The 26,717-nt window shown below is 34.7% G+C and overlaps 1 protein-coding gene across 2 annotated transcripts in view; it reads left to right on the plus strand.

Moving 5' to 3' along the window:
• The window catches only part of LOC143244892 (tyrosine-protein phosphatase 69D-like), a 295,265-nt gene that overhangs the window by 74,325 nt on the left and 194,223 nt on the right, over positions 1-26,717 (plus strand). The window lies entirely within an intron of this gene.

Here is a 26,717-nt window from a genome sequence, read left to right on the forward strand (position 1 = left end):
TATGAAATAACCTACAAGCCTGTGAAAGTTAAAACCAGGAAACTGTATTAATTTCATTCACGTTTCAGTTATGTGTTAGATGTCCTGAGAGTAAATCAGATGTTCGCATCCGCAACTGGATCTCGAAACAAAGTAAAGGTAAAAAGAAACAAACTCACGGAGCAATGTTTTTCTTTCTTTTCATGTTATTTTTAAGGGAAGTCATCTTGCATCTTTCAAAAAGCATGAACTTGGAACCCGATAAAATTCGATTTTCGTAAGGGAATATAGGAGGTAGTAAAAGTGTGATATGGATAATTATAGGCAACAGTGTACATGGTGATCTCTACGTTATACAGAATGATACTATTAAGGCACACGTTGTACAGACTAGAGCTACAACCATTTGTGCTGTCTTATATTGGTTCAGTGGGCCATGAAAATCTCAATAGATTATCGGGTAAAAACGCCCATTTCTTGAACATGAAAGATTTGGTCAAATGGAGTTAGTTGCCTGTACGCTCATCGGGTACTCTGAATAAAGTTTTATTATTTTTATTAACTCAATCAAGATGGCCTCGTCCACATTTTCCATTTTTGAAAACACTTTCTTACGTACATCTACTTCGTGAGTATAACCAATCGGAAGCTCAGAATGTCCCTCACTCTTTCCGGGAAACATTTTATTTTGATGCCAGTTTTCAAGCGGTAAGGTAAGACACTATTGAGCTCGAAAAATTATATCTTTTATACACCAATACGGCTTGGTTACAAGCTTGAAAAAATTATAGTGGAATTTGGTGGTATTGACGTTAAGTACTTTATGACTTTTGTTATTTCAAAATCTCTGTATATTGAACCTGAAAAAAATTATTTTGTTTTACATCCATTACACCCCGCCTGGTACAGCCGTACGTCTACGGATTTGCAACGCTAAAATAAGGAGTTCTATTCCCATTGGTAGACTCAGGAGATAACCCGATATGGCATTGCTATAAAAAAACACACACACTCCTCTACATCGAAAATTTGACAAAGCTTAGCAACTTATGGTAAGCAGGAAACAAGGGCAACGTTTTTAACTAGAAAATATAATTGTTTCTATACCTCTTTATTTCCTGTTGTATGTTTTAAAAATAACCGAAATTTAATAACTTGTTTATAAATAGCATTCATGTATATACATATATAATATACTGAAACCAAATGTGATTATATTTTACAAAATTATATTTAAATGAAGGTTACTTTCACAAATGAGCATGTTTATAGGTAGGCTTAATCGGAAAACAAATTTAACGTTGGAACTCTATACCAAACATTTAAAATAAGCTGAATGTTTGTGAAGGCAACGTTATATTAGTGCTGTCATCTGTCGACCAAGATATTAAATAATCAAAGGCATAATTTTGTCTGGGTTGAAATGCCTAAGCATGTTAAATAACTTTATAAAACATATTTTGACTGAATTATATAAAATATGAAAGATTGCTTATATGAATCTCTTTTATTTCTACTGGTATTTTTATTAATATTCAGAGAGGAATAGAAATATCAACGGTATTCACTTAAATGTTTTGTATTATTTATTCAACCGCATATTTTATCGAATTTTATTTGTATCACATACAAACTACCAGCATGTTATGACTTTATTACACTTAAAGATCATAGAGTTAAAACCAGTACCTCCAAGACAAATTTAGAAATTAAAGTTTTAATGAAAGAGCTCGAATTAATTAAAACTTTCAAAGCCGTAAATAACTAGAATAAAAATGAATTATCTGCATTTGTACATGTTAATTTAGACAACATAATGTTTCAACACAACTCACAAATTATACATCGCGTATTGATAACCCTTACTTCATTCAACCAGTAATTTATTAATTTGTTTGTAAACTACAATGTATTGCGCAACACATTTCCAAGGATTGAGTGTGTGTAAGTTTGCATCTTTAATATTGTAAATATCAAAATAATTTCAAATTTACTTTCACTTTTACGTATTCTGATATTACTGTAATAAAGATATTTTTGATATATTTTTTCTTTTTTACTAACTGAATACAAGGAAAGTATACTTCTTAGCAACCTATTAACTGAGTTACGTTCTAATTTTTCGTGATCAGACAGTACAGTTTCAATTGTTTCACGATCTGCCACATAACCGTCTTAACTCGGTGGATTGATGTTAATATTACAATATTTATGCCTCAGATACTCAAATATCTGAAATAATTTGGTTTTCGAAACAACATGCACTACTATTAAGAAACAAAGTAAATGAGCTGAAACGTGAACATTCCTTATCTCGATGTGTCGGGCTTTTTGTTAAATTATTCAACAAACAATTTACTAAATCACTATGAATACTTACATTATTTTTATTAATACAATAAACATGTGTAAAGACTAATTTGTGTATATAAAGAAATGAAAATATGTAACAAGTCTGAAGATTGATGGTCTATTAACTTTTGTATATCTTTTCGTCGCTAGATGGTGTCAACATCATGCCACGTGGGAGTTGTATGTTTCAACGCCATCACTTCTGTAACATAATTTTTATGTTTCATTTTTTATAAATCGAATTTTTGTTTTATTTTATTTATTTATTTTGGTGGCATTCTGGATAAAATAAGTAACTGGTTGTTTTTCTTTTTACGTTTTCGATATAGCAAAATCGTTTTATTCTGTAATTTCACACACTTGACAAGAGATGCCGCTGAAAGCAATTTTAGGAGAAATATATTTTTTTGTTATATTGTACTATGACTCTTGCAACATTTTAAACCTATGCTAGAAACGCGTTTTGTTATAATTTACAAAGTTTCTCGAAACATCAATATTTCCAATAGAGGTTACGATTAAGATATTTCCACAAATGGAACTTAACGTGAGATCACACGAAATGAAAACATAAATTATGTATTTTGTACAAAAAAACATTTACTCAAATACAATGATAGAATGTATTTTATTCCACACATTATTATCACTTGGGTATTTGGGGATGTGACCGAGATTAGGAAAAAGCACAGGACTGCCCATTACTGAGAATTCAGAAATTTCTTCGAAAAGTATCAAGCGTCTGTCAAAATAGGCTTGGTAGTTAACCCTGTCTATTGTAATGCAATTAAATTTTTGTTTTACTTACAGTTAATTTTTTCAAGTATTAATTTAGGTCTGATATTAATTTGGGAAAGTAATATATATCATCACAACGCTCAAATGAAGATAAAAGCATAGGGTTTGATTTGAATTTTGCGCAAAGCTACACGAGGCCTCTGGCCCGGCATGGCCAAGCGTGTTAAGGCGTGCGACTCGTAATCCGAGGGTCGCGGGTTCGCATCCCCGTCGAGCTAAACATGCTCGCCCTTTCAGCCGTGGGGGCGTTATAATGTGACGGTCAATCCCACTATTTGTTGGTAAAAGAGCAGCCCAAGAGTTGGCGGTGGGTGGTGATGACTAGTTGCCTTCCCTCTAGTCTTACACTGCTAAATTAGAAACGGCTAGCACAGATAGCCCTCGAGTAGCTTTGTGCGAAATTAAAAAAAAAAAAATACACGAGGCCTATATGCGCTAGCCATTACTAAATTAGTAGTGTAAGACCAGAGGGAAGGGAGCTAGTCATCACCACCAACCGCTAATTTTGGCTTATTCTTTTACCAACGAATAGTGGGATTAACAGTCACATTATAACACCGCGACGGCTGAAAGATTAGAGGTCAAGCGCTTTAACCACCTGGCCATGCGACAGAGAGTAGCGAAAGTAAGTTAACATAGGGGGAAGCATGTCCCATCATTTTAATTTCAAGTGTTTGTGAGTGTCTGGTGTACTCTAAATTTTGTTTTAGTTTGATTTATATATTCAATTATTATCATTTAAAATAAATCATTGTGATTTTTGTGGATCTATGTAGAAGAAAGACAAACTGTTTAAAGAGCTACTCGAAAGAGAAGGTTTCGCCTATAACCAGTCATCTTTCACCATTACTCATTGTGTAGTTCTTTTGGACAAGGATGGCTGAATAAATATCTAAACTTAAAAATAGACACTCACACTTACTTGTATCTGGTTTGAGACATGTGTGTTGTTTTGAGTGTCTTTTATTCACGGCAGTGAAACTATATATATATATATATATTTGAACAATATGTAGCAGTGATGCTTCTAATTCATTCTTAAAATTGTTCAGCGAACAAAATGTTTAATACAGTAAAGATAAATATCAAGCCTAATTTATCATTCGATTCACCGCTTGTCACTGATTTATAGCGCTTTTAGGGTACTGGATGAAAGATAGCGCAGCACATCATACACATATGACTCGAGTTCGAAGGTCAAGGTTAGCTGTAATTCTGTTTGTTCTCATGTTTTTATTCAGAGTTTGATGAAAGCATGGTTGAACTTATAGATTAGAAAGTAGTGTGTTTTCACTCTAAGCAAGTGAGACATCGAGCAGGACGAGAGGGGCTAACGTATCAGATCTTTTTGAAAATTTCACTTTAGTGGCCTCAATACTCTCGAGGATGATATCATTAAAATACAGATTTGATTGTTGTTCTGTATTGCACATCAATAGAAGTATAACATAACTGAAGTCAGACAAATTTCATTTTTATGTTCTTTATTGTTTTTTCTTTATTCTTTACTTTATTATAACGATTATAGCAAAGTTTCTAATGTTAGAAGAACAACCTTCTATCAAAATGTTAAACATATACGTAGCAAAGCCCTAATTAGACTTAGTTCTCTCTAATATATACTCAATTTTCTCTCCTCGGTGTGCATTCCTATAAGTGGTGAGGGGACCTCTCTGTGAAGGTTCTGTTCTTTCAGTTTATCTCCTCTGGGATCTAAACACCCACCCACGTGTTTGCCGTGCATGGTTACCCATGAAGGGGAAGAAAGAATCCTGGTAATTGAGAGGTCCAACTCTAACACACCACTTTGGCCTTGAATTCCTGTAGATGGGCGGTCTTGGGGAGCTCCCAAGGGTTAATCGACTGTTTCACTTGGGTTAGGGTCAACCAAGTACCACTGTTGGATGTTCTCAACAGGTGTTATGAACATTGTATCTGATACTGGTGTTTAGGTATAGTGCACACGAGGCCCTAGCATTGCTGCAGTGTCCATGTTTGGCATTTTAGTGCGTCCCGTCGTAAGGCTTCATGGTGAGTGGGGTAAATGGGCACCAAAAATTCTTTTTTATTATGGATCCTCCAAATAAAAATTAAATAAAATAGTGAAAAACAGTTCATAGGTAAACGACCACGTCTTGAAGAATCTGAGCAGCAATATTCAACATCTGTAACACCTGTACCTCAATTTCTTATACCACATTCTCTTTCAAACAAACCATTAGGACAAATATCTCCCTTTTCATTCAGAATGGACGAGAGGGACTTGCTGACTCTCCAAAGTCAGTGATATATTGGTGGAAGCATTCCCATCTTAACACAGTCAATTCCTCTTGCATTCAAAGGCAATTGAATTCATCACGAGAAATTATTGTTCAGAGAGATATTAAGAACATCTCCGAGACAGAAATTTTCGCTGGTTTCACCATCCAAGGACTTTTTGCAGTGAGACGAATCTTCACTCTCAAAGATGGAATTACGATGCTGACCAACGTCCTCTTTCTGACATTTACATCACCATGTCTACCTGCCACCATCAATGCAGGTTATCTTAATTGCAAGGTACGGTCATAGATTCCAAACCCTCTCAGATGTTTCCAGTGTCAGCGATTTGGTCACTTGAAGACATCATGACACTTGACGTGTGCTCACGTCACGATGCCTATAAGTATGAAACAGACCCTCATTCTGTAAACTGCAATGGCTGTCACCCATCTTACTTTTGTTCTTGTTCTAAATGGTTAGAAAAAATAGGTGTAGCATTTGAAATCAAAACAATACGTACTATGAAGCTCGGAAGTTGCTGTCTAGCACTTTATCTCGGACGTATGCTACTGCACTTCGTTCCCCTACTACAGTGGGAGTGCAGATGGATCTTTCTGTGCCTCCAAAAGAATCGTTCTCAAACCAAATGAAAAGTCTTTTGACCTCCATGGTTAAAAATGTTGATGAATCATCTTCAACACCCATCTCCATCCGTAACATACATTCCAGCAAACCTCAAGATCCACTTACTTTGGTTCTGGGTACAGGTATTTCCTCGGCTACATCTTTTCCCACCCCAAAATGCAAAACGATGATTCGTTCACATCCTCAATCACTGGAATCCTCTTCCAACAACAAAGACCTGCCAAACTGACCCACGGCAGGATCCATGGAGATTGACAGACCTCCTTCGAATAAAGACAATAAAGGAAAAACAGAAGGGCTCTCCACCCAATTCACATACACAGAAATAAAAATCGCCACCTTGATACAGTAGAACTGTTCAAGTTTACTAAAATGTACGACATCAAAGCACTGATTGCTTCCTACCATCCTGTATGTCTTTCCCTACAGGAAACATTTCTGAAACCTGCCAATACAGTCACCTTCCGACGGTTTTCTTTGTACAGAAATAACAGGTGAGTCATGGACGAGTGCATGGAGAGGTGCCACTGTTAGTTCATTAGCATTTGCCACCCTGTCTTTTCCACTCAACACACCCTTGGAGGCCATAGCCATCCGTGTTTCATTGGATCGTACCATTATTTGTTCTCTCCACCTGTCGCCTGGAGAGACCTATGAACAATCAGACCTAGTTGCTCTCACTGAACAGTTGCCATCCCCCTTTGTAACCCTGGTGGACTTTAATGGACATCATCTCCTCTGGGAATATGCTGATATTGATTAGAGGGGTCGCTCTGTAGAGCATATGACCTCTTATCACGACCTTTTTCTTTTCAATACTAGTTTTCTTCTTATTTTCATGCACCTAGTAAGTCCTTTACTGCTATTGATCTTTCAGTTTTCTCTCCTTCATTATTCTCCAAATTTTCATGGAGGGTTGTTGACAATAATCCACAAAGCAGTGATCATTTTCCTTTAATTTTGAGAGAGACTGGCCGTGATCGATGCCACCCGACCCGCGAGCCCCAGTGAAAGCTGGATCAGGCAAACTGTCCCTCTTTCACTGCTTTTGCAAAACTTGATCCTGCCATCGTCTGTAAGCCATCAACAGACGACTGTGTGGCAGCAGTAACTGACTGTATTATACAAGCAGCTGCTCAATGTATTCCTTAAAACCCCGACACTTTTCCCACGACATGCTCCTCCGTAGTGGAATCCTACCTGTTATACAGCAGAGAAGGCTCGTAAATGGGCCTGGGCTACTTTTCATAGATATCCTATACTATCGAACTGCATCTTTTCCAGCAGGCCTGTGCACATGCTTAGTGGGTAAGACGTCAAAGCCAGAAGGACTCTTGGATTAAGTTCACAACAAGCATAACTCTTACCACCAGTTCCAAAGTCATATCGGACAAGATTCGAAAGATCAGTGTGCAATATAATTCTGTCTCCCTCTCGATCTTACTCTCTGATGGCCAAGAAGTAGCTGATATCCAGAGCACGGCCAATACTCTAGGTGAAGATTTTGCGACCACCTCTTTCCTTTCGAGCTGATTCTCTCTATGATTATAATCGTCCATTTTAAACTAGAACTTCATCAGTCTGGCAGCACAATGGATGGACCTGATGATATACACTATGAAATGCTGTGCCATCTATCTCCTGCTTCTCTTACTATTCTTTTGATTGTTTTTAACTGAACCTGGAAGTAAAATGCGTTTCCTGATGCCTGGCGCCAGGTTATTGTCATACCTTTCTCTAAGCCTGGGATGGATCCCAAGATTCCTTTAAACTACCATCCAATTGCCTTGACAAGCTGTCTCTGTAAGACCTTAGAGATAATGGTTAATGCTCGTCTTGTTTGGTTTCTCAAATCAAACACCCTCCTCTCGCCCTCCCAGTGTGGATTTTGACGACAGCTCTCCACCATGGACCACTTGATTCGACTTGAAACGTCAATCAGAGAAGCCTTTCTCAAATGGCAACGTCTTGTATCAATACTTTTTGACATTGACAAGGCTAATGATACAACATGTAGGTATGACATTTGGCGAGACCTCCATATATATGGGTTACATGGCTATTTTTCCATTTTTATTAAAAAAAATTAATGGACAGGAGATTCCATGTTCGTGTGGGTTATTTTCTACAGGAACTTGGAGTCTCTCAGGGCTGTGTTCTGAGTATCACACTTTTCAGTATAAAAAGTAATGCCATCATTGAACAACTCCCTCTCACTGTTACAAACAAACTCTATGTCGACGACTGACATGAGATGTGAGTGGTAGCTCTAGACAGCTCTTAATGATATACTGAAGTGGACCACAGCAAATGGCTTTAACTTCTCTCTCTTTCTTTAAAACAGTTTATGTGCATTGATCCTGAATTCTGTATTGGTGAAGTTGTGCTATATGTTGTCCCTAAGACAAAATTCTTGGGGCTTATCTTTGACCGTAAGCTGACATTTATATCACATATCAAGCAACTACGGGTCAAATGGACAGGAGCACTGAACATCTTCCCTGTCCTCTCTTCCACCACTTGGAGAGCGGATCAATGTTCTACACTAAAGATATATCGTGCTCTTATTCAATCAAAACTAAAATGGCCTATGTGTCTGCCAGGACCTCAGCCTTAAAGATGATGAACCCCGTATTTCATCAGGGACTTCAGCTCTGCCCTGGGGCTTTCCACACTTACCCAGTTCAGAGAGTATGCATAGAGTCTCATGAACCTTCTTTGTACCTCTGCCGTTTGCAACTATCTTTATGATATGCTTCGAAACTTTGTTCCTTACCAAAGCATCCCACCTGGGCTTATGTTTTCCTCGATGGGCCATGCTTTTTGAGAACAGACGATCTGTCATTGCTCCTTTTGGCCTTCGTATCCAGGCACAGATGGATGAATGGGTCTGTCCTTGGATAACATTGCTGTGTTCACTGGTCAGCCCATCCCACCATTGCTTATTACAGTCCCCAAACGTGACCTATTTAAGTCATTTGAGAAAAGCAGAACTCCCGAATGGAAATATTATCTGTTATTTGCTTAATATTCATATTTACACACATGGTTCAAAATCAGGTGACTGTGTGGGCTCTGCCATGGTTAGTTGTGGTTCGGTGGTTACATACAGAATCCTCTCTACAGCTTTTATGTTCACTGCTGAACTGTACGTCATTTCTCTTGTCCTGGATCACATAGAAGCTAAACAGTACTCAAATTGCACTATTTATACTGAGTCGCTTAGTTTTCTTCCAACCCTCGAATCGCTTCACTTTAGTTCTCACCCTGTTCTTACCGATATTCAATACCGACTGGCCCATTTCTCTTTAACATTTACTTCTATCCCGTTTTTCTGGATACCGGGCCACGTTGGTATTCGCAGGAACGAGCTCGCCGACACCGCACTGCTCTGGCACTATCACCGCTGTGCCTGTCTTACACGTGGACTATAGTCCTGTATTCAAGGCTCGGCTCCGTGCCAGCTGGCAGTCGACTTGGAGTGAGCAACGCAAAAACAAGCTTTACCAAATAAAACCCTATATTGGAATTTGGCCCTCTTGCTGCCATTGGGATCAGAAAGAGGAAGTTGTTCTGACTAGACTGCGCATTGGTCAGAGTTTCTTAACTCATCGCTTTCTTTTATCTAGGACTGATGTACCAATGTGTTTTATGTGTAACACTCGGGTCACAATAAGCCAAACTTTACTGTCTTGCTGTCGTTATGGCTTTCAACGACGGTACCACTTTAAACATGTTCTGTGTCAAGGTTTATCCGTAACGTTAGACAGTGTTATTGGTGATGGTAACAATGTTCACCTTGGAAATGTTTTTAGCTTCTTAACGCACATTAAACTTTTTAATGCTATTAAATTTTTTTAATTTATACATTAGACCTTTCTTAATGTGATTCCCTTTTAAGAATCAAGGTACATCTAGTTGTATTTAAAATTAGAAAATGGCCATAACATCAAATGACTCGAAACCAGAACTGAAAAGGCCAACTTCAGGTGATTAACGGTGGTTATTGAACTTAGCTGTTAGTCTTCCTGGCGAGTTATGATAATTACAATTATGCTGCAGAAAGTCCTTTACAACTTGTATTACTGCAGTTTTTCTCTTACCGCTGTAGACTAGAAGTAAACGTTGGTTTTAACGCTATTTATGTTTTGTTTTTTTTAAACTTTGTATTGTTTTCCCTCGGGGTCTGGCATGACCAAGCGCGTTAAGGCGTGCGCTTCGTAATCTGAGGGTCGCGGGTTTGCATCTCCGTCGCGCCAAACATGCTCGCCCACCCAGCCGTGAGGGCGTTATAATGTTACGGTCAATCCCACTTTTCGTTGGTAATAGAGTAGCCCAAGAGTTGGCGATGGGTGGTGATGACTAGCTGCCTTCCCTCTAGTCTTACACTGCTAAATTAGGGACAGCTAGCACAGATAGCCCTTGAGTAGCTTTGTGCGAAATTCCAAAACAAACAAACAAACAAATTTTCCTCGATTTTCTTTTATGAATTTTAATACTTTTATTTTAATTTCAACTTTTCACCGGATGTTTGGCGCAGATAGCCTAGTTGCTTTGCGCCATAAAACACTAAACCAACAAACTAACTTAATTTTCTTTAAAAAACAAGGAAAACGCAACAACAACAAAAAAAAAAACACTGAGGCACAGACCTTAAGGTGGAACCATTATGTAACGTCCTGATTTGTAAGGTATTGGCAGAAATAAGACTCAAATAGCGTTCAGTGTTATCCATTTATTTGATTTAACCGCCGTTTTTACATGCATTGAAAAAAAAAAAAAAGGAATCGGGTTTTGGTGTTAAACCAACAACGTCCCACATCTTTACCACCTTTTGCTGTCCGCAGGCATGAGTGGGAAAGTGGTTGCTTTCTCGGTACGCTTAAGTCAAATATGAATTAAATATACATTTTGGGAGAGCCAGCCAAAACTGTCCCTGAAACTAGCTTTCCAGTCCCATTATGATGTTTGGACATAAAAACTGAAGTGTTATAGTACTGTTATACCTAGTCTCACCTTTTGTTTGAATAAAGGTCCCTTTCTCCATCAGTTCAAGGTACTATCAAGTTATCCCCAGTACCTATCTCTCCAATAGTTCTAAGAATATCCATGTAGTAGCAAGATCTTATATAAATGTGATGATATCACTACGCTAATACATCCACACAAAATATTAAAATGCACAAATAAGCAATTTTTAGTACTTCTTTCCTCAATAACAAATTTAGAATTTTTTTTTATTATACACAACCAATATTATTCGTCTTCAGTGGCAGGAAAAGAGTTAATATATTAGTTTAAAACATTTCGTAGACTTTAAAATGATTAATTTATTGCTCTCCTAATTTAACTTAGGAGCTACTGCTTTGAGTAACCTTTGCCACCCACCGCGAAAAGCAATTGTTGAACATTTCAGTTATACTAAGAGCAGCTTAACAATAACATACGGTAAATCTACATTTTTATTATTTAAGTGACGTCACATTATGAAATATGAATGGTAGAGTGGTTAATTCCTAACACTTTAGTGCAGAATTTCCTGCTTGTGAAATAACGTTTGGCATCAACAATATAATATTCGTGTCTATTCTCCCCTTATTTGAAATGTAAATGTTAAGGTTTGCTTACGTGCATTGCTTTTTCAAATGGAAAAGAGACGAACGTACGAAACGGTTCGAAGTATATATGGCATAAGTTCTTTTGACCTTTCCTTTTGAAATCTATGTAAGTATTTTTTTAAACATTTATGACAAATGGTTTAAGGTATTTAAATAAGGTTTTTGATAAAGTCATTGAAAATTAAGTTTTATAGCTTATATAAATATAATAAAACCATTATGGAAAAAATAATAATATGCTAAAATTTTGTTAACGTAGACACTAACTCATATCTTAATGTAACCTTGTCAATGTATTTTCATTTGCTCTATTAAGCTGTGAAATGTTGGCTCAGAAAATTCAAAAAATATTTTAAAGTAATAAAAAACAGTTTCTACTTTAATCCGTCCTTATTTCGTGAAACTTTGTTTTTGATGTTAAACGTGTGGTCCATCTTTCAAGGAGAAATTCGTAACATATTTCATGGCTAAATCAATAATCCTTAAGATAAAAAAGGGTGCAAACCTTTATCACACATACCTTAATAAGCTAAAACCTCAGGGCGCTATCCCACAGCAAGAAATGTTACTTGGATTCTTTTAAGCTATTCTTTTTTATTACTATAAATATAATTATCGTACAGTGTTTCACCTTTGCCAGGTAACTGCTAAAATGATTATTGGCTCATGTTTCTAGTTATAAAAGACTTTCGATAAAACTTTCATTTTTCTTGGTTCGAGTATCAGCAGGTTTTATAAATCGCCTGAATTGTGCGTTTTTGTTTTTGTAGCAGTGCAAGCCTCAAAAAAACGTTGTAATATTTTAACTTAGCTCTACAAGCTTATACGTATATTTACGGTTTAGAGTTTAGTTCTTTTGATAGTAATTTCAATTCATTATACGATTTGTGCGTTTTGTCTATACAGGAATAATAATAAAGTTTATGAAAAGCTACCAGAATTTTATAAATCGAATAAATTTGCTCTGTGTATTAGCAACTGCTGGAAGTGCAAATATATTCCTTGTTGTGCCAATAAAACAGTTGAACTGTCGAATAATAACGCATATCGGCTCCTTAGAAAGCGCTATTTAAAACTCTCGTTAACCAGAAAGGATTGGAACAATTTATTAACGTGTAGAATTAGAGGTAAAATAACAAGTTTACTGACTTACAGAGCCAAAGCTTGTGGCTCAATTCTCCACAATGAATACAGCATAGATAGTCCAAAGAGAAATTTTGTGCTACAAAAGAAACCAACAGCCATACTTAAAGTGTTGTTTAAATAATGATAGCGTATATAAACTCAATGAGTACAATGCAAGTAGTCCATTGAGAAACTGTGCTACAAAAAAAAAAAAAAAACAGCCATACTTAAAGTGGCCAATAAACCCGGGTTTATATACCCATGGGAAGCAGAGCATAGACAGCCCTTTGTGTTGCTTTGGGCTTAATTCTAAACAAATATACTTAAAGTTTTTTGGAATTTTTAAATAGCAACGTATACAAACTCCACAAAACCTAACAACACAACATATTTTTAGATCCATTTTTATTAATTCCATGGAAAGTATAGATTAAAGAACTGTATATATTTGATAAAGGTAATAAAGAAATCAGTATTATAAATATATAGAAATGTGTCCAACGTATGTTTCCTACTTTGCAGTTTTTCTTGTAAATATGTTTACTTATAATTTTGCCACATGGATATATTTTCTAGTCGCATTAATATCTACTAACTACAATATATATATATATAAAACGCTCTCAACTGTCTCCCATAAGAAGTTCTCGTTTTATGACAGAAAACACTACTATTGCTTAATCCATGATGACGAGAAAACCCACTTGTAGGGAAAAGTATATATTTAAAAACTGCTGGTGTGAATAGAGATAGCACTAGAAGAGGAGCGAACAACGTTTCGACCTTCTTTGGTCATTGTCAGGTTCACAAAGAAGGAAAGGGTTACTGGCCGGTAGCTGACTACATGTTTGAAGGCGGTTGTGTAATTGAGTATAGGAATGTAGAGGGCGTGCTTAGATTTTGGATATATATTAATATAGGTATAAAGGTGTTCCTTTGTATTGGTTTATTTTGAGCTTGAGTTGTTGTATAAGCAAGAAAACGTTGTTCTCTCCTCTACTAGTGCTTTCTCTACACATAAAATCCGTTTTTAAATATATAACTTATATTGCTTAGATACTGTACTATAGAAGTTGTGGTTGGGTTAAAACTGAATATGTAGATAATACGGAAAGAACGTATTGTTTCTAGAGTTTTCTTATTTTAAAAAAATTGATAGAGATAACTAGATGAAAGTACGTAGATATTGAAATAACTTCTTCAAAAAATACTATTAATATTTCCAGTTTCACTGGTCGCTTCATAATCCGTATTGATAAAATTATCTCCTCTGGTTTCGTTTTATCATCTGTCCCCCGCTGGAACAGCGGTAAGTCTGAAGTCTGCTTATTTACAACGCTAAAATCAGGGGTTCGATTTCCCACAGTGGACAGAGCAAATATTCCGATGTGGCTTTGGTATAAGAAAATACACATTTTATTATCTATATTTAAGATATGTCGTATTGAAATTTTGTATCAGTTTCTAAGTCTTTACTTCAATAGACATTAATAACCAAAAGGCATTTATGCTAGTACGTTACTCTTAATTCCAGTGATATTTTGTATAAATATGAATATACTTTTTCTTCCTAATTATTAAGAACTGTGAAATATCATTGTAGAAGTACGTTTGTATTAATGGCAAATATATGTGTAGTTATATTACTTGAAAGGTAGTTTAGTAGCGTGATTCATTGGCAGGGAATCAGTGCTACAAAATAAATGAGTTTCACACAAGACTTCTCGCATAAATTTTTTCCATCTTTCATCATACTTTATACTAGCGCCTACTAGCTCTCCTGAGATAGAAGAGGAATATTTTCTTACCTCACAGACCTATGTTTTTATACTTTATGTGTTATCTTTATGATAAAGTGAAAATTCAATTTGTTTCATTATTATTTGCAGTAATTAAATACTTTATCTTAGCAAAGTCTTTTAAGGCCCGGAATGACCAGGTGGCTAGGGCGCTTGACTCATAATTTGAGGGGCGTGGGTTCGACACCCTCTCCCACCAAACATGGTTTCCCTTTCAACCATGAGGGCATTATAATATGATAGTTAATTCCTTTGGCGGTAGGTGGTGATGACTAATTGCTTTCCCTTTAGTCTTGCATCGCTAAATTAGCTATGAGTAGCTCAAATAGCCGCCGCGTAGCTTTGCGCAAAATTCGAAAACAAACAAACAAACAAAAATTATCTTTAAAGCAGCGGTATAACAAAGGAGCAAGCAGGAATCATGCTTACGTTGTTATAAAAAATTACATGCAAATTTCCTTAAAACATTGGGCCTGGCATGGCCTAGCGCGTTAAGGCGTGCGCTTCGTAATCTGAGGGTCCCGGGTTCGCGCCCGAGTCGTGCCAAACATGCTCGCCCTCCCAGCCGTGGGGGCGTTATAATGTGACGGTCAATCCCACTATTCGTTGGTAAAAGAGTAGCCCAAGAGTTGGCGGTGGGTGGTGATGACTAGCTGCCTTCTCTCTAGTCTTACACTGCTAAATTAGGGACGGCTAGCACAAATAGCCCTCGAGTAACTTTGTGCGAAATTCCAAAAAAAAAAACAACCTTAAAATATTATATATTCAAATTAAACCACAATGTGAGGAACTATTTATTTCATAATTGGCGATATTGAAAACATCAGTTCTTTAGATGGATTATGAAATTCAGCTCTTTCATATATATGTGTGTTTTAATCATTTTTTATAAATCAACAGATTTTTTCAACAACTGAATTCCAACGAGTAACTTGCATATACCTTAAATCTTTAATTCGTCTCAAATAAAAATTAATCCATTTATTCACTAAATAAATAGCTTCTCAGTCACAGCGATGATGTCTTAAAAGACTGTTACAAAAACTAAGTGAATTATAAAAATAAAAACGTAAAACTGATAATAAAACATGTTTACAGGTTTTAAAAGTGCAAAAACAAGATCATAATAATTTTAAAAGACGTCTCGCTTATTCAAACGTAATTACCCATGGGTATAATTTATAAAAAGGAAGAAGTGGGTTATGTCCCCATAACTTTATTACTTGAGAACTGTTCTCAACAGCAGTTTCATATGATAATAAAAGTACATATGCAACCATCCCACATACGCCACACGCCAGCCTAATAAAGATGGAACTTTTATAACTTTTGTTTTAAGCCAACATATGCAAATTTTGAAACATCTTTATAGAAAACTTTTAACTGACGTACAGTTTATACGTTGTGTGAACAGACTTCTTAAAGCCTACACTTTTAGTTTCAAGTAGTCTGTTTACACCACTTTATTTTTACCTCAAGTTGCGATAATGCTATATGTGTAGTTTTGGTTCCAAAGATATGGGGAAATAAAGGGTGGTTTAATATAGTTGTTCGATTGTTTTTAAGCGCAAAGCTTCATAACGGGATATTTTTGCTTTGCTCACTGCGACTAAACCCGTTTTCTAGCGTTATAATGTTTTAAACTTAGCACATTAGATTTCAAAATTGTTTAAGGGGCTAAACTTTATTTAAGACCCCCGATCACGAAAAATCGAACCCTCTTGGCATAGCGCTGAGTTTTGAAACATTATATCCCAGAAGGCACTGATTGATAGAAATGAACTACTTGACTATATAATTCAGATTTTTTTAAGATTCGAAATCCATTAATTACGAAAGAAGATAGAGCTGTGTATAACAGTAATGGTTTTAGAGGCTTTAACGTTTCCATATTCTCCAGATTCAACATTATAAACCTTTCTTTCTTCTAATCTAGTTCAGTTTTTACCTTTAAGGTCACTCGTCCTTCCCATTACTTTTCTTTCTCCACTTTCAGCATCATTTCTTCGCTTCCAGTTAATAGTATTTGCTTTATTCGAGCATGAATCCAAAGGTAAGAAGCATCCACAAACGCCACAGGCGAAGGGGTTTCCTTTTTTTATGTGTTTCTGTTCCTTGCAAGGCACTTTACTGATTTTACTTATTAGTATATTTTTTCAATCGGAATAAAAAAAAATTATGACTAGATTACGGTTACGTAGTTTGATTCCTCTATTCCATTTTTTTGCTCTGACGTTTCCTAAATTTGATCGGTTTCTCGCGATCGGATGGGTGTCTTAAAACAGATTTAGTTTGAGAAAGATTATTTACAAAATAACTTTGAGACTACAAAATATCATAACGAAAACTGTATTAAACAGTGTAAGTCACATTGGAATTTTGAAATCTGAAAGTTATTTTGTAAGCAATCTTTCTCAAACTATTTTATATTTATGTAATAAGTAAGGTTCCCAGTGAATCAGCGATAAGCTTAAGAAGGTAGAATCTGAGGTTCATTTTCCCAGCGATGGGTAGCCCATTATGTAGCTTTGAGCTAAAAAAGACAACAGTAATAAGTTTGCAAAATAAAATGTATTAAAATTTAGCGTCACTAAAATTTAAAATAATTTAAGATACATATATACGCCAGTGTATTATGTGCTGGCATAAAGTTTGGAAAATTTCTTGCCTTTCATCTAGTAAAATATTTTTATTATCCATTTCAAAAATATAAGAATAAATATAACAATAAAAGTAACAAATGTATAATAAAACAAATGTTGCAAAATTATGTCAGAAATTATTTAAAAAGTATTGTGTCTTTTTATCATGACGCCCTAATTTTGGGGGGCAGTTCTTACCTTTAGCAAATAAGTACAGAAGATGCCATATGCCCATTACTCAAATTATATAAGAATGTAATCCAAAATGTAAATAAATAAAGTAAATATTGGGTCGGGAATGTCTCTCGTAATGGAACGTTGGCTTAGTTAGTACGCTATGTTGAATTACTTAGATTGCATTCTTTACACCTGATGAAGTTTGTAAAATTCAAAGAAGAAAAGATCAATACACGTTTGTAGTCGATTTTATAGAACAAGGAAACTTCCTTTTTAGAATTATTGTTTTGGATATACGTTACAATTTTTTTACGTCAAAGAAAAGCTGTATCTTTTACTCTTCCAACGTCACAGAAAAAATAAAAGTAATAGGTGTTTCCCTTCTGAAATGAATAATGACAATCCTGACCAGTCACATCAATATGCTTACAAATCGGCTTATACGCGTAAATGTTACATGTTATAATTCATCTCAGATGAGTCTCCGATTAATATGTTACATATTGCGATTTTAAAAAATCAGAAATTTCATAGGTTAATTAATTAAATGTCAATATATATCAAATTTATGCTATTTGCCAACAACAGTGATACACAGAATTTTCTCTCTTAACACAAATATATTTTAATATACAAACAACAATACAATTTATAATAACTGTTATTACAAATAATTATTAAAATACAAAAGTTTTACAAATTTTACAAACAATACCGAGTCTTCTATCTGGTCTGAAACTGAATATTTTATTGATGGTTCACAATGAGTGAATTAATTCTATATTAATACATAGGTACACTTCACTTGACGGAAAGATAGCTAGCTTCTGCACACATGAATTTTTCCCTACGAAAATCTTTAATATCCTCACACAAATACTGACGTCTAAAATTAATTAACTGAAGTTAAACGGTTTGTAATCTTCAAAAATATAAACGTTTCTGGTCAAATATCTGTAGTTTCCCGACTGATAAGTGTTAATCACCACTGTTATAGGTTCCGACGTTTATTGTAGCCCACCAACAATATAAAACTGTTTCTTGAGAGTAAAGTTTCTACAAATTTCAGCTAGGGCAACAATGTTGGTATTTACATACGTATATACATTGTTGATTCTTATGCTGGAGATTCTTCTACAGATTTATTTACTGAACAGGCGGGATTTTCGCAATAAACATTTAACATTGTAAGTTACATGTACTTCTAAATATATGTTTAGCTAAAACATCAATATTAAATATATAACAGTAAATCTGTCATAGTGACATGAACAATTTTCGGAGCAATGCAGTATATTTTCGCAGATACAAATGTCACCATCGACGAAAAATGTTAATTTGTATTTACTGCAATAATTTTTATATGCTTTGTTTTTTTGTGAATAAAACTGGACCTACTATAGCCTGGAGGTTAGGGCGCCTCAACTTCAAGATGTTGTGTTCAAATCCCGTCACCGAACATGCTCGTCCTATATGGTTGTCTACTGGGCTAACCACCTGGGTATAAAGATTTTTGGCTTACAAAAATAACTTGTGGGATAAAGTTCACAAAATAAATTTTAGAAACAATTAAGACATCCTATAAACCGTTGTGTGTTTCAATTTGTATTGGAATTAGGCCAACTTGTTTAGATTTTTAGGTTGCTTACACATTAACCTTAGAACGGTAAAGGTAAATTATAAAAACCTGACCAGACTTACTTTCCTTTAATTTGATAAATGGATTATTCGAAGTGGCTGGAATGTGGTTTTATCAGGTACAGAGTTTGTTAAAATTATCGTTAGGAAACTAATACGTAAGTATCGTTTACCGTTCCATTTAGCAAATCAAAATGTATTAAGGAGGATGGTAGAACTGCCTCTGCTAATGAACAGTATACTTTCAATTTTAGTGTTACTCTAAGCATAACTGAAAAAAAAAATCTGTCGTTACCTAACTTTATAACTTTCTTAGGCCAAATAATACAAGAACGCACCATGTATTCCAAAATAACAATAATAATTTTGAAAATATTTAAACTTGTTGATGTAAAGCTTGGTTTATGTAATATATATGGATTTTATACAGGAGAAAATAACTGTTAAGCGTCTTAAAAATATTAAATATCAAATATTCAGGATGATGTAAGTTATCGTTATAGACTTAACCATAATTGTAGTAATTACTTAAGTGCTTATAAAGTTTAATAGATTTATTTCACTTCTGACTGCAATACATGGTACATGCACGTGACTATGAAAGACGAAGACGTCATTCCTTACTAGAATATTTGTTTTTCTTAAACAATATCTATAACACGGGTTGAACTATTTGTTACTTGGTGTTCGTTTGTTCTATAACATTCAAAATTGCGAAATACAAATGCAATAGGAAAGTAGGAAGTTAATTCATTTTTGCATACGGTGCAAAGTTTTCGTGTAGACAAAATAAAGATTTATATTTTCCTTTTTGAAATGGATGAAGGTTGTGCTTTCGTTTATTCATTACGTTACGAAATGAAAACTATTCCATTCATTAGAGTACATATTTTAAAAATTGTAAAAGTGACATCTCTGATTACCTGTATGCATCAAAAGCGAATAAACAGTATATTTACATAAAAAGTCATGTTTTTAATCAGGTGAGATAACATAAAATTCTTTATGTATGCTTACAATTATGATGTATAATACGTGGCGAAACAAAGAAAATTTATTTTAAAATAAATATCACATTATTACTTTAGGTGTCACTACAAAGATTTTATTACGCTTGCACGCCACATTGGTTTTATGGTGAAGAAGCTGTCTTAGATTAAACCTTTATTTAAAAAACTAGTGTATTCTCAGTATATCTAAAATATCTTATTAGCCATAATCTACTCTCATCGTCTTGAATTTTAATTACTTAATGCTTTATTAAATACAGTAGAATGTGCTAAAAAGCTATAACATCAAATTATTTAGAACAAACTAGATAAATAGCCATTTGCAAATAGAGCCTCTTTTCTTATGTTATTGACAAACAGGTATGAAACATGTTCACTGCTGGTGAAGCAAGGATTAAACATTACAAGCCAAGTTAACCAAGCATGTAATTAGTTGGTATCATGATGTGACAAAATATACGTTATAAATTACGTTTAGGTTAAAGATAGGAGCAAAACACACGATATGACAACCGAAGTTCTAATTAAGAAAATTAAAATGAAAGAAGTACGTATTGTAAAAAATGTATCAGGCGGTGAGGAGAAATTTCGATTCCATGATTGACTCTGTTACATACACATGAAAGGATATTTAGTAACTATTGTTATGCAATGTCGAATTCAGATTTGCTTTGAAGTGTAACTGGAGAAAAAAGGTTTGAAGATTTAAATTTCCTACATAGATTGAGCTGTAGGAATGGTAGATTCATGAGGACTACGTTAAGATATTCAGAATATATAAGCCGTGAGTCTTTCTGTTTGTGTATGTTTATGTTTCATACTCTGACCTGATTACCGATTAGGCTTAGAAACACAAAAACATTATGTCCTGGTTAACTTAGACATGATACGAGTCAAAATATCTGCAGGTTTTTAATAGATCGTTTAATGTTGGTAATCGTTTTTGTAGGTTGCTTTGTCGATGTATGTTGTACAGTTTTCAAAATTGACCATAAATATTTGTACACAGTATCTCGTACTTCGTTATGTTATTTTCATCTGTTATGTCACTGGGCGGTAACTTTTGAATTGTTTGATTAAAATTATGCAAAGTCCTAACCACGTAATGATGGTGAATTAATTCATTTTTCTATAATGTTTGCTAAAGGTTATGCTCCTTTAACATAAGTTGCATGCTTTCTTCACACACAAAATTTCTTACTACTGGTACTTACGCCTAACATACTTAATTCTGACAAAAAAAACACAAAACTTGATAAGTAACCGATAACAAAAAAAAATTAACTTTCAGTATATAAAACTGAACTCGAACACTTATTCAGTACTCATTGAATTTTTTCGCACTGATTACTCATTTCTAATTACTCCTATTTTTTCAAATTTTTAAATTTTTTAGATTATAACAGCATCATGAACTTTCCAAGTGTTTCAAAACTACTTTTATTAGCAATTCAGATCTAGTATCGTCATCACTATTAGCAGTTACTTCCAGAAAACAAGTATAGCTTTGCAAATATAGTTTACATCAATATATCTCTTTCATTGCTGAATTCACTTTAGCAATGGAAAACTAGTCAGAATTTCACGAATTATTGCAGACGTGTGTTTTTGGAATTTCGCGCAAAGCTACCCGAAGGCTGTCTGCGTTAGCCGTCCCTGATTTAGAAGTGATAAACTGGAGGGAAAGCAGCTAGTCGAACCACTCGCCGCCAACTCTTGGGCTACTCTTTTATCAACGAAAACTGGGATTAATCATAGCATTATAACGTCTCCACGGCTGAAAGGGCAAATATGTTTTGTGATGAATTTGAACTCACGACCCATAGATTGCCTTAATCATCAAGCCATATTAGGCCATTATTATAATATGATCAATTAAAGCAGCATAAATAATTTCTCAGTAAAGTTGGGACTCTTATCACAAGCACTTATTACACCACTTATTAAAGTATCATTTACTTTAGACCAAATATACTAATAAATTAAGAGTAAAGTAAAAATATATATATATAACAGAGAAACAAGTCCGTAAACAAAAACTACTGGCATCTTTACACAATAGACTATCTGCGCTGTACATGCTGCGGATTTAAACCTCACATTTTAATGAAATATATTTTAGTTTTAGCTCTGCGCAGAAGCTGTTTGCACTAGCCATCTCTTATTTTGAACTACCGTTTAATTTTAAGCTACTCCGTTCAAATAATGGGATTTTTCTTCCATTTTCATAACGTATCCAATGATCCCGACATACACAGTGCGATTTTCTTGTTTCCCAACGTGGGGCCCTTGGATCCATAGACGATATGCTAACTAATGTTCCATGCCTCATCCTCAGTATACATTTGCATTTTTTTATAGTATAGTCAGTTTGGAAAAACACTGACTAGTTCCAAAGGAAATTGCAACAAAAAGTATTCCAGTAGTTTTATAGTTGGAACACATCGCTAAATAATATAGCAAAAATATAAGAAAATATAAAGCTATTGAATGTAATTCTTTAAACATTTATTATAAAGCATATCAATCTAAATCTAACCACATATTTCACCCATTATTGGAATTATTCAAAATGGAATTTTGAAACCGTTTTGATGTTTTGTGCATCTTAATTACTTTCAAATTGATATAAATACCACATATGTTCATATTTGTATTGTATTTTGCTATATGACGATTGTATGTTAATTTAAGCATTATAATTATCCTACCTACTAAAATAAACACGTTACAGTATGTGGAATATGACTCTTGCTAATTCCTGGCATGGACGGATGGTTAGGGCACTAGACGCGCAATCTGCGGATCGCAGGTTCGAATCACTATCACACCAAACATGCTCGTCCTTTTAGCTGTGGGGACGTCGCAGGTTCGAATCAACTATTCGTTGATTAAAAACTTGTAAGACGTTAAGTGGTGAACTTCGCTCTTCTACTGTAAAGTGGACGGCTAGCGCAGAACTCGTGCCGTTTTTGCGAAAATCAAAAACAAACAAAAGACTCTTGGTAAATAACAGTTCGCATCTGAATCAAAAAACCATCTATTAGAGTTACATCTTGTTCACTCCGCAATCTTTTCATCAGTTTTAAAGTTGTTTGAGCCAGAAAAATTCAGACAGCTAACACACATTAGAGTACACTTTAGATCACGTTCTCCAAACATTGGAAAAATTTAAGCCGTATTTTCATCACACAGCTTAGACCTTATTTATCCTACACATTGAAGAACGCCAAGATACGTTCTCACCACATACTGGGAAACACCCTAAGCCATGTTTCCTCCATACATTGGAGAAGGGTTTATGTTGTATTTCACCACGTACTTGGGGAACACTTTAGGCCATGTTTTTCAGCATGTGCAATAAACTGTACCGACAATCAGTTTTTACTTATATGTGATTACTTTGAATAAATTTTCTAAAACCAAAGATGTCTCAATTTTCATTCCCACCATTTACCCTTTCTCTATTTATGTTTTCTTTTCCACACTAAAATTTGGCAGAAATTATAAGACTATGATATGTAGCTGTTACAGACATTAGCAGTATACATTCTGGTGTTACACACTTAATACTGGAAGATCGTGTTTATTCTGATAGGGTCTGTTGTATCCCCCGATTTTCCGTTGTACAAAATTACTAAACCCTTCTCTCCACCTATCGAAACATCATCTTCCTTCACATCATTCTGGTTAAATGGACATGTACATTCGCAGAACTTCGGGTTTATTTGACGCCTTTTCAATGATAATCCTTTTTTTCCAAACAAACATTTACGAGATTGTGTCACGTCCCAGTATAATATGTATGAACAATACATTTATACACACATCTCGTCGTCCCCCGCTGGGACAGCGGTAAGTCTACGGAGTTACAACGTTAAAATCAGGGGTTCGATTTTCCTCGACAGACTCGGCAAATAGGCCGATGTAGCTTTGCTATAAGAAAACACACACAAACATCTCCTCCTGGCTTGTCATTCGTTTGTTTTATGTTCATTATCTTTACATTAGTTGTCATTGTCTTCTTCATTTTAGGTTTAAAAGAAATGCGAAACGTGACAAGATCTGCGTAATTGCACAAGAATGCTAATAAATATGTATCATCTCCAACGCCACAGTTTTCTGTCAGATATTTCAAGAAACTCTTTCACGTAACTTATCAGTATTTCCGCAACGGCTCAATGGTAAGTCTGACAGCTTATAACGTCAAAAACCGCGTTTTGATACCTGTGGCAAGCACAACATAGAGAGCTCATTGTATAGCTTTGTGGTTAACAAAACAGCAGACAAATATTTCGATTCACTTAAAATATCATCTTCAGAGTATGTGTTGGGAATTTGTTTTCCACTTCGACAGTTTCCACTAAACCCTTGGTGACATACAGTATCAAAGGGATATAAATTCTACCATGTACGTTTCAGGAACAGGTGTCTTGTTTCTGTTAACACAGTTCAAAATGTTTTTGAACTGATCTGATTTAGCAGATTTCTGCAAAATAGACAATGTCTGTCGATGTTTAACATACTGTTTCAACGAAGAACACGAAATGTACTAGAATCACACTTCATTGATTTGCTATTTTAACTTGAGATACAGTTTAACACTTGTGTAATGTAGTTGACTATCATCACCATGCTCCTTACTGACATTATTAATACCTTCAGACCACGCTCTTTACTGACATTGTTAATACCTTCAGACCATGCTCTTTACTAACATTATTAATACCTTCAAACCACGCTCGTTACTGACATTGAGTATTATCAATTTAACCGTAACAAGCAGTCATTTTTACTTTTGAATAGTACTCCAAAAGTTATCCCTCCTCCGGAAATTAATAATTTATATCTTTCGATTTTCTATACTTTTATACGCAATAAAGCTATAGCGAAAGAGCACAAAAACACTGAAAAATCTTCTGTTGCCATTAGTTCGGCTCGTATCAATCACTTTTGACTGGTCTGTTAAGTGTAATGATAATCAAGCACGAAAAATCAGAAATAACACTGAGGTATGCTGCTTCTATGTTGGTTTTAGCTCTGGTGAATGCATATTAGGTTAATTACAATTTATAGGCTTCCAACACAGCATCACTTCGCTTTATAAGCTATATGGTCCTTCAGTCGATTTGTGATTTTTTTTTAATAACAAGGATTTATAATTTCCGCACGAAGACTGATATAGCAGCTTGAAAATAAAACCTACAATATACTCAGACTTTCATAATGACGAGAAACCCAGGTGAAGTAAAAATGTATTCTAAAAACGGCTGGCGTGGGTATTAAAACGTTAAAATAAAGTACAGAACAGAATACATATATGGATTTTAAAACGAATAAATGATCATCCAAGGAACCCAGTTTTCATATGTAAATTTAGACATTCAGGTTTTGATTTAAGATAGTGTGTCACCCTATAAGAATATTTACTTCATTTTTTGTAATGAAGCATTTATTATTTGGCGTATTTTTAAAACTGTGTTAAAACAGATATTTTTAAATCACTCTATTTCGTCCAAATCTCCATAGACACAGCTCATTTCTTCATCACCGCTCCTCCTTTGTTTCAAGGCAGAATCTACACTAATGAATTTTCCCTCCTCATTACCAAGCTAAGCCTCGCTTGTCTCGTACCTTGATTACAGGAGTTGGAAAATGCCTGGAGTAAATTGGGGGTCTTCGAGTTAAAGTGATTTATTTTGTTACTCTGAAGATTGCTGTTCACCATTAGTTTTATAGAATAAAAGTTTCAGTATTTAGTCTTATATCAAATAGTATATTGTTGCTTATGTTTACGATTATCTGGTTCTCCAGTTTAATATAATTGTAAAGGATACACGATTTGTAAGTCAAAGACTAAGAAAGGCAAGTTTATTGCCTGTAAGAAATAAAATGAGAAGCCAAAGCGAATTCATATTGAAGCAGTATAAGTATTTTAATAATTCATTATTGGCAATGTGGAATAGTAGGTGGTGTTAAAAGAAACAAAGCTATGTTTTACTTCACAGACACTAAAACAATAAATATGATGTGTGGTTTATACTTAACGCGTATGTGTATCTTTACATATACACTTAATATATTTACTTCTGTATTCGTTTCAGAAATTTCTGTTTAATAAAGTTTAGTACTATCACAGGGTGCAACAAGCAGGACCAGTTTTCTATGCTCCATTTGATTGATTATAGAGTATGGTCATTAGGGCACAATATCTTTCCCCGAATGTTCCTTTAAATCTTACGAGAAAGTTTCTGAATAGATTACTACGTCCATTAGACTACGAATAATTCTACAAGTATAATTTAATAACCGGTAAATTGAAGACTTGCATCAAAATTCGATTTTTGGTAGGGCACTGTAAGTAGCCTGGATGGGTTACTATAAAAACGTGAAACTTCATAAGAATGTAGAAATCCGTTGACCATTTTCGAAATTGAGAATAACAATCAGTTTTGTAGAGTGGTAAACTTCAAATACTTTCAATAAATAATACCTATATCCGTTTATGTAGTGTATTATTCATTGCCATATTTCCTTCATGCATAATCTGAACTTTTGTGAGATGATAGCAAGGAGTGGGGGTCTCTTAACCTTAGCCAAGTGACTTAGATTTTCAAACCTGACTTATAAAAAGACATCTTATTGTGTTTATAAACGTTTAGAACCATAAAT

This window comes from Tachypleus tridentatus, chromosome 2 (assembly GCF_004210375.1).
Source record: "Tachypleus tridentatus isolate NWPU-2018 chromosome 2, ASM421037v1, whole genome shotgun sequence".
NCBI classification, from domain to species: domain Eukaryota; kingdom Metazoa; phylum Arthropoda; class Merostomata; order Xiphosura; family Limulidae; genus Tachypleus; species Tachypleus tridentatus.